We start from the raw sequence: 10880 nt of genomic DNA on the forward strand, positions 1-10880 counted from the left end.
TACATTTGTAACAAAACAAAATCATTCAACTCATGTCAATTCAGACAAGGTTTTCCCAATAACTGGTATCACATCAGATCATGATCAATATTGAATTAAGGATAGTGTTTGTTTATGGATCTCTTTGGACTATGGAATTGGGAATAAGGACTTATTAATCTTTGTCACCCAAACATGCCATGTTCTTATCTTCCTCTGTGAAATCTGTTACTAAATGCCTGTCTACCTTCCAAATAATTCATTCTCCAAGACCCAACAGAGATATCATTTGATGAAGATGATTGATGACAGCTATAGTACTTCTCTGGTACTCATTAGTACTGTGTGGCTCTCTCTCTTATTGTTTTGATGACATTGTACACAAATAATTTACTTAAATGTTTGTTCCTATCTGTTAACTGCCAGCTTTCAAGGGCAGGAATTATGGTTTACTCTTTTTAATAAAACTCTTCACAATATAATGTCTAAGATATGGTAGCAGAATAAATGAATTTATAACCATTGAGGAATATGACTCAACTCTAAAATGTGCAAAAACCTATGGTAAAGTTTCAAGTGACAGAAGTTGCATGAGTGGTTCAGATTACAGAATAAAGGAACACAATCCAAAAAAAAATGTTTCACTTCTATAGAGAGAGAGGGGAGCATTTAAGGGATAGTAACTGAAAAAATATGTTTATTAAGGGTAATCTAGACTTCAAAGGCACAGAGAGGAAACAGTCTAGGTGAGCCAGAGGGAACGATTCATGTTAAGGACAAATAGGAGATAAGGCTGCAAAAGGTGGATGATGCTAAATTGAAGAGAGCTTGAAACTCTGTAATAACAGTCTGTTCTCATTCTACAGCACATCAGACACCAGAATTTTTACACTTCTGTATTGGACAAGGGAAAACCCAGTAGAATGAAATTGGGCAATAAATCCTTCCACTCTGATATGTTATGTTTTGGTAGGAAAACAATTTATACTGACTAATAAGCAAAACAATTTTTAGGTGGATGGTTGATGAAGGACATCATCGCTCATTCCTGCACGTTGAAGTATGAAAAACAAATGCAAGTAAGTTGATTTGACTGTGAGGCAGCAAAATCAATGAAAAAGTGGTTAACAGCTTTCTAAAGAAAAAGGGATAACTGATGAATGAATTTTTCAAATGCTTAGTATTTCATTCCAACTCTAGTGGGTAAAATATATTCACCAATTTGGTGAAAATGAAGAAAGTGGTATAGAACTCTCAAACCTAAGATAAGCAGAAATACACAATTTTGCAAAATTTCCATTGATGACACTAGTTATAAGTTCTTATTTTTTAATCAGGGAGTAGAGTGATTTGTAGGAACACATAAATTATTAAAATTGATATATGTTTTTGATATATATATCATAATATAATTTATGACATATGTTTTCCTCTGTATATTCACTATTAATGTTTATATTTATGGTTTCCTTTTGCTAGATTAAAAATTAGTGAAAATTCATACTTCTACCCCAACAGACTTAATTACAGGCAAGGGCACTTCTGTGGCATGATTTTGACGAATCTATCGTAGAATTTTCTCTTATTCCAACACTAGCAATTAACTTATCATGGAGACAAAATATTATTGACCAGAAGAGATCACTCCATTGGCTCCTGCAAGGTTTTCATCCTCCTAGTTTTCCTAATCAAATGCAAATACCCTCCTAAACGTGATCATTTAAATCCATATCAGCTTCCATAGCATAGCAGCCACTTTTTGATAGTTGAAGGTAGTGAGAGAGGATATAGGGTACTCATCTTGAATTGAAACAAAAAATAAGAAGAGGGGTGCTGTGATGGGGGTGGGAGAAAGACAGACAAACTTTACTGTGTTTAACTAAATTGTGCACACAGGAAAGTGCATTCCTGAAATTCCAGCTCCACTTCCCTTGCAGTACCTGGTCTCAGAGCAAACAGAGTTGACCCTCAGTTAATCATAAAGTGGCATAAACCAGGAGCCTGGATCACTGAACCATACCTGTTAATTCCAGTATTACCCTGCCTGACCCTATTGACTCCTTTGAATTGCTCCTTTTTTGAGACCATTTTAGATTCTTAGGGAATAATTTAAGACATTTTATTGTTCAGGCGCTTAGCAAAAAACATATACTATTTTTACCAATAAAAAAAAATGGTTATCTGTAACTGAAAGAGTAATAGACAACTGTAAGCAAATGTTTGCATCAAATTGAAGGAGGATATTCCCATTCTTAAGTAAGAGCCACAGTGCTAAGCATCTTAGAAGTAACATCAATAGGTCAAGGATCTATTAAACTCTTAGCCCTAGTCATGATAGCATGAACTTCATTAGAATCTAATTACATGTCAATTAGATATTTGGTTCATATTATGCTAAAGGCTTCAAATTCTTTTTTAAACCAGGAAGAATAAAATTAAACAAATTTTGCTCTACATTAAAAATATGTTATTGAAACTACATTGATTTATAACATTTGTTTCAATACACAACATTATAAATCAATATCTGTATATATTACATTATGTTTACCACTAAAAGTCTAGTTTCTATCACTTCTCATATAATTAACCTCTTTTGCTTGATTTACTACCCTTCTCTCCCTTCCCTTCTGCTAGCTACTATTTTGTTCTGAAGTCTAAGAGTTTGTTTTCGATTTATTTCTTTGTCTTCCACATAAGAGTGATATCATAGGATTTTTGTCTTTCTTATTCTGACTTAGTTCACTCAGTGAAACACCCTCTGAGTCCAAACTTGTTGCAAATTGTAGGATTCCATCTTTGTTTCCATAGTTGAATAGTGTATATATATATATATACACTATTCAACTATGGAAACAAAGATGGAATCCTACATCTGTGTATATATAACACAGCTTCTTTATCCACTTATCACCAGTGGGCACTTAGGATGCTTCTAATGCTTGTTTTTTTGTGAATATCTATGAAATGAATGTGGGAGTTCAATTCAATGTTTTCATATTCTTTGACTATATACCCAGAAGAGCAATAATGGGATCATTTGAAAATTCTAGTTTTAACTTTTTGAAGGATCTTTATACTTTTTTCATAATTAATTCACCAATTTACATCCCTACCAACCATGTGTCAGGGTTCCCTTTTCTCACATTCTTACAGACACTTCTTGTTTATTGCATTTACGATTATACAGCTATTCTCAGAGGTATGAGGTGGTCTGATTGTGATTTTGATTTGCATTTCCCTAATAAGAGATACTGAACATTGTTTTGGGTGTTTGTTGCCCAATTGTATGTCTTCTTTGAGGAAGTATCTGTTCAGAAGATTCTCTGCCCATTTATTAATCGATGTATTTGTTTTTTGCTGTTGAGTTGTATGAGTTCTTTCTATACTTTAGATATTATCCCCCTGTCAGATATATGAATTACAAATATTTTCTCCCATTCAATAAGTTACCATTTCACTTAGAAAATGGTTTTTGTGTGTGGAATTTAATTGAAAGTATACTTAGAAAAATGTGATCTGTATATTACGGCAATCAATATTACCTCTCTAGTCACTTGCCTTAAAAGGACCTTGAAATTTTAAAGCAGAATTTGTATAACTTTAAGTATGTATCCATTCTCAAGACACTACATCTTACAAATTTGACTTTTCATTATATTTTCTCTGTAAGTACAATATCACGTTCACCATGAAAGTCTGAATAATCTTATGATAATCATGTAAGGATAATTAATTACAGCTAATGAATTTTGAAGGAATAACTCTCTTTCACAGTCACACACTCACAGATACACATATACATGAACAATTGCAAGCACTTAAAATTCTCTCAACTCAGTTATACTTTAATCTAATCCCCCAAAATAATAAATGATAGTTTTTTTGTGTGCGTAAGTATAGCGATATCAAAAACTCTTAAAAATCTGAAGAAAAATGCAGGCAGGAAATCTTACCTGAGGAACACAGCTGTCTTTCGGCCAACTCTTAGTGAATTGTTTCCTAACAGCCTAAGAAAAGAGACAACATGATGGATTACAGGGCTATCATTTTCTATGAAAAGAGAGCACACCAGTTCATCAACAGAGGCAAACTTTCCTATCCCTTAGTTTGAAGATGAATTTGTCAAAACAATCCTTATATAAGGGACAGTGAGCTCTATAATGTCCCCCAAAGCAATTTTACAAGCAATATAGAGATGTTCCACATGGCTATTTCGTATATTGCTCTGACACTGAAGCCAAATGCATGTTAAGGCTGCAGTTTCATAAAGGCAGTGTGGAAGTAAAGTTGAAAATGGAGAGAAAAGGAAGTTGGCAGAGAGAAAAGGCACAAATACGCCTGTTTCTGTAACACAACTGGATGCAAATTTATACAAAAATAATATAAAAAACTGATAGAGTAAGCACTTTCGTTAGGATACCTTACTTGTATATCAGTGTCTTCTTGAGTTTCTAGTGGAAATTATATGCAGATAATTTAGGTATACAAAGTTGTTGATCGTGCTAACAGACACAAAGATAACACATGGTATATTGTTATAACAAGTGAATAAATTATGTGTTTGCCATGTTAAAATAGCCAGACCACATGCACATGAAGTAGTGTATAGACAGGATCTATTATTTGAGTTATTTTGTCTTGAGTTCTTCCAGAAAATAGCTTTGCATTTTGATGAAGTTCTCAGTAGAGGTATCAAACAGTGGACACTTCAGTTCTTGACTTAGTGGTGTGTTTAACTGGCTTCAAATTTTAGAATATCAAAATTATATTTCACAGTTCTATAATTTGCCTTGAAGAAAGACGCACATTGGATATGCAAACTAAAAAGTAAGTTTGTTGTCTATCACTAATAAAAGAAGTTATTAGCATAAGATATGAAACGTGTCCTTTATAATAGTATATAACCGGACATTGCAAGATCTTTGTGGTTAAACATGGTTTATAATCTCAGCTTTGACAAATATTAGGTAAGTGAGCTCAAGCATAGGTTAAACTCTGTTAGTATCAGTGTCCTCATCAGTAAAGTAATGGCCATACCTCCCTTAAAGTTTGTCTAGAAGATAAAATGGCATAAGGTGAATGTACCATGCATGCCAAAAACACCTTGGGCACAGTGTTAAATCAATCAATTCATTTATCGATCAGCTATAGCAAGTAAGCCTTGTGATTAGTACAATCCCAATTTCATAATCGAGTACCCCCTCCTTTTTAGAGAAGAGGCTCTGACTTAAGTCACAGATTGTTTGCTAAAGGATATATGGTCTCTAAATGTCAAAATCTATGTAAAAATAAATACATCATGCAGAAAAAAGGGGAGCTAGAAGCTTAGGTTGCAAACATACAACAGTAAAAATCATGCATTTATTTGATTCCCAACCTTAAAGGACCAATCTTTTTAAAAATTTCAGATAGATGTGGATAAAGAAATTTCACAAAGACTATATAGAGCAATTTCCTGAAGGAAAACTGCTAATGTGGCATGATAAACTGGGTGGAGAAATTTTTTTATTTAAAATTTGGTAAACCAATGGATTCAGAAACTGATGCAATGGGTAAAATTCATTGATTTCTCTATGGCAATGAAATACGCATAACATCTTAATAGACCACCATATGACTTCATCAGCTCACTTTCTACTATTCACAGTCAGAGCATTAAAATGTAAACCTCAAAAAACTAAGGGCATCCTAGGAGGATTGCACTTTGCATGTGTTTATCATAAGATTGTGCTGATTTTGTGTTTGTGTATATAAATACAAATGTATTCCACAAACAACATGGTGGAAAATATAGGCTGGAATCACCTTTTCTCTTGAAAACAGCTATTAAAAAAATATTAATATGTGCTCGTCGGAAATCCAGATGCCTGATGCCAGCTCTATACAGACCCAGGTCTTCCCTACAGAGTTAAAGGACTAAGATTGATGGGTACTGAGGGGAAAAAAATTGGAGGAGTTGTGGAGGAACGGGTCTGGGCTGGAAGTTGAATTCTCAAGCCACGGAAGGGAAACCCTTCCATGAAATTCCTTGGAGGAATTTTATCAACATGAGAGTGGGCCCAGGCCCACTCTGGGGCAATGCGAGCTCTGCAGACTCTGACCCAGGAAATTAGGAACCCTGCAAGCGGGAGAACATGGCCACCAGAAGCTTCCCCTAGCCCCTCCAGGAAGAGAGCAAAGAAAAGCCAGGCCTAGCTAGGCAGGACTCCATAAAAAACCCAACAGCAGAAAGAAGGATTTTAAAGTGAACTCACAAATCCTCTGGGACAGACACCCAGGGTGTGTATATTTCCCAGCTCTGCAGAAGCGGCCGCTGAGTCAATGGCTGGACAGCGGCGGCCATCGTGGGCAGCTATGGTGATAAGTAGGCACACGTGCGCCCACTGCTCACACAGGGCGCCTCTGAGCCAAGTGCAAATTATTCCCAGAGTGTGAGTCTGGAGGTCCGGATATTGCCCTTCCCACTGGGAGGCCCAAGCTTCAAAGATCACGACCCTTAGAAGAAAGGTACAGAGATGGGGGTAGAGAAGTAAAGACAACCTAAGTACAGAAAACAGCTTAACTGTGGAACAAAACAAGGGATGGAGATGACTAACATTGCTCCTCAAGCTGAGATCAAGGATTAAAGCCCTATACCCTGCTCCTACCTTCACCTCACACCAAGGTAAATTAATAGAAGGATTAAGATAAATCCCCAGCACCCCATCCACATCCACATGCATAAATAGCTAGAAATAAGGCAATACAGATGCTTAGGAAATAAGGAACCTCTCAACACAAAGTGAAAAAGCAAAGTGAAAAGGGCAGAAGTCGCAGGACATATATAAAGGAGACTATAACCAAGATGAAAATGCATACATTGTGCAAAAGTGAAAAATGATGTTAAAAATATATAAAAGAAGAAAAATTAAAAAAGAAACAGAAAAAAATATAAAGGAGACAGAAATAGAGAAACTATCTGACAATGACTTCAAAAGAACAATATTAAAAATGTTAAGTGAGATGCTGAGAGGTCAAAGGCAAAAAGACAGATGGACAAGATCTCAGGAAGGAGATCCAGGAACAAAGAGAATTATTCACTGAAGATATTGAATATATAAAAAGATCACACAAAGAGATTCTGAATGAAATTCAGACAAATTGAGACAGTGTTGGAGAGGCAATACCTTGCTCCATAAAAAATCCAAACATGGAATTCGTAGAGGTAGTAACTTACTCCATAAAAAATTCAAACATAAGCTGTGTTTATAAAGAAAAGAAAATCCAAATTCATAGAATCAGAAATGAAACAGGTGAAATTTTAACAGATACTGCATACATAGGATAATAATAATCTATTATAAAAGTCTCTATGCAAACAAATTGGACAACCTAGATGAAATGGACAAATTCTTAGACTCATGCAACCTCCAAAGATTGAAGCAGGATGAAAGAGACAGATTAAACAGTCCAATTACAAGCACTGAAATTGAGAGCAATAAAGTTTCCCCAAGAACAAAAGCCCAGGACCAGATGGCTTCACCAGTGAATTCTAGTAAACCTATAAAGAAAATCTAATACCTATCTTACACACACTTTTCAAAAAAACTGAAGAGGCAGGAAATCTCCCCAGCATATTCTATGAGGCCAACATTTCCGTGGTCCCCAAACCAAAAACAGTACAAAAAAGGGGAAATTATACACCAATATCTCTGATGAACATAGATGTAAACATTCTCAACAAAATCCTAGCATACCAAATGTAGCAACAGACAAAGAGAATCATCCTCCATGATCAAGTAGGCTTCATGCCAGGCCATTCATATACATACAGTGTCATCCATCACATCAAAAATTCAGAGAAAAATCATATGATCATTTCAATAGATGCCAAAAAAGCATTTGACAAAATCCAACATCTATTTATGATAAAAACCCTAGTAAATGGGAATAAATGGAAACTATATAAATACCATAAAATCCATATATGACAAACCCATAGTCAATATCATAATCAATGGTGGAAAGCTGAACACATTTCCAATAAGATCAGGAACAAGTCAGGGATGTCCACTATCACCATTATTATTTAACATAGTCCTCAGAGTCCTAGCTAAAGCAACTAGGCAAGAGAAAGACAAAAGGTACCCAAATTGAAAAAAAAGTGTAACTATCACTATTTGCAGGTGCCATGCTAATATACTGAGAGAAACTGAAACGTTCTTAAAAAAAAAAAAAAACCAACAGCTTCTGGAAATAATAAATTAACACAGAAAAGTGGCAGGATACAAAATCAATACACAAAAATCAGGAATTCATTTTCACTTATAATCATGCCAAAAAGAAAAAAAAAAAGAAATACCTGGGAATAAACTTCATGGATTAGGTGAAGTACTTGGACAATGAAAACTACAAAACTCTGTCAAAGGAAATAAAAGAAAACACACAGAAATAGAAAGATATCCCATGCTCATGGGTAGGAAGAATTTACATCATGAAAATGGCCATATTGCCCAAAGCAATTTACAGATTTAATTCAATACTATAAAAATACTAGGGGCATTTTTTGGAAAATACACAAACAATAATCAAAATTATATGGAACCACAAAAGGCCCTGAAAAGCTAAAACAATTTTGAAAGTAAAAAAAGAAAAATGAAGGCATCACACTTCCTGACTTCAAAAAATATTACACAGCAACAATTATCAAAACAATATGGTACTGAAACAAAAATAAAAATTTGTGCCAATGGAAGAGAATTGAAAGCCCAAAGATAAATCCATATAAATATATACAGCTGATTTTTGACAAAGGAATCATGGCCATACATTGGGGGCAAAACCAGCCTTTTTAAAAAATGGTGTGGAGAAGCATGGATAGCAGCACACAAAAACTAAAACAAGACCCATATTAACAACATACACAAAAAATGGGGGCACAGGTGGTTTGGTGGAGGCAATTAAAAAAAAAGTGTTTAAGGATAGAATTTATCAAGGGTGGCCAGGAAGATAGTTTGTACTATTTTCCACAAAACTAGGCAAATTAATTTTTTGTAATATAACAACTATAACTAAACTGTACTATAACTAAAATCAACCCACAAATTGTGAGTGATTCCCAATCAAACTGTGGCATAATTGCCAAATGCCTCTGTTATCTTTTTGATATCCCTTAGGGGGTGGATTGGGACCAGATAAAATCTCATAACAAAGTGGCTTCTCCTGATAGATCTAGACCCTAAGATGATGGAGTTGTCCTTGGGGCCCCTTACCAAGATAAGAGTCACACAAAATTCGATATTAAAAATGTCTGCCCCACAGGAGGCACTCAATACATGCAGGTTCCTTACTATAGTTAGATGCATTTCTTCATCCTTAAATATATATATATATTATGTTTACATATTATATCTAATAAAATGTATTATATAATATGTAGTGTATAATACATAGTATAAAAATTAATATATAATAATATATAAAATATGTGTTTATATATTATATGATATACATAATATATGTTCATTGAATGACTCCTATACGTCAAGAGTTGGACTTGATCTTGGGGCTAAGCAATAACCAAGAAAGCCAAGTCCACACCTTCTTAGAATACAAGTCTGGCTTTGACCTATGCTTTCAACCATTTCTTCTAGGTATAGCCTTGGCAATGTGGTTATTGGAATGAATACTTTATAGGGATTAAATGGAAAAAAAGGTTCTATTTCTATCATTTATTAGCTATCAGTTTGGAAAAGCATGTAATACCCCTAGACATCAGTTTCTATAGAAAAAGATCCTTGGACAGATAAGCTCTAAAGTCTGTATTTTCTTCCCAATAAACATGTATGTGTTCATGGCCTTTTATGTGCCATGCTCACTGACCCTCTCAAAAGTGTTGTTTTCTTGCTTTATCTAGCTTTATACTAAGCTGGCTAATATTGGTAGGAATCTTTTGGCCCAATTTTAGCCATGTTCCTGGGGCACAACGATGTGCAGATCAAAGGGGCTAGCAAGGCTTAAAGTGCAACATTGAAAAACAGGTCTTGGGGCACCCTCTCCAGCAGTGGACAGCTGCTCAGAAGCTGTCTACACCATGATTTAACACTGTGAACTTGTTTTGAAACAGTTCTTTTAGACACCAGATGTCCAACAATGGCTATTTTCACAGGCCTTACACAGTCCCTGCAATGCTCACGCATGTCATTTTGCTCCAAAATGTGCTATATCAATGACATGTCTCCACGCTGTCTCCTATCTCAGGTTTCCTGAGAAAAGGAAGGTCCTGGGACAAAATGTCAAGAGCTGCAGCTCTGATTGGTAAGTCTCAGCCTTATCTGGATTCCCCCATGTTTCAGGGTATTTTTGTGCACTTTGGAGATGCTGAGAACAGATTGATGCCAATAAGCCATTTGAGATAAGAACTAATTGGAAACAGAAGGTTGAAGAATGATGATGTTGGGAATGAGCAAAGGGGACAGACAAGTAATTATTCAGGCAGAATTTCTTTACACAAAAGGCAGATGGAAAAGGGAACAAAATTCCAAAGTCCGTGGCAGAAGCAAGCAGCTGCACATTTCTTTTCTGTGGAAAAGCAAACACAGTGATTCACTGAGTTGGTGATGGGATCCAGGGATCCCCAGAGGCTTGCGACGTGCTGGCGGCCCACAGCATGTAAAATCACTCAGTGGGCTCAATGGAGTGCATGTCTTCAGCAGACTCTAATTGTGAGGCATACGAGGCAAAATTTAAGAGAAAGACCTAGGAGAAAGAACCTCTGTTCACATGTGAATCACAGCAGAGGTGCACTGTGAACCCCATACCTGCTCCCCATTCGTAACAAGCTATAGATCAGATTTAACTGAGCATTCCCATTCATAAATACAAAATCATGAGGAAGTGGAATCTTGTAAAATATTCCT

The sequence above is a fragment of the Talpa europaea genome (assembly GCF_964194135.1).
Source record: "Talpa europaea genome assembly, chromosome: 2".
In the NCBI taxonomy this organism is placed as follows: Eukaryota; Metazoa; Chordata; class Mammalia; order Eulipotyphla; family Talpidae; genus Talpa; species Talpa europaea.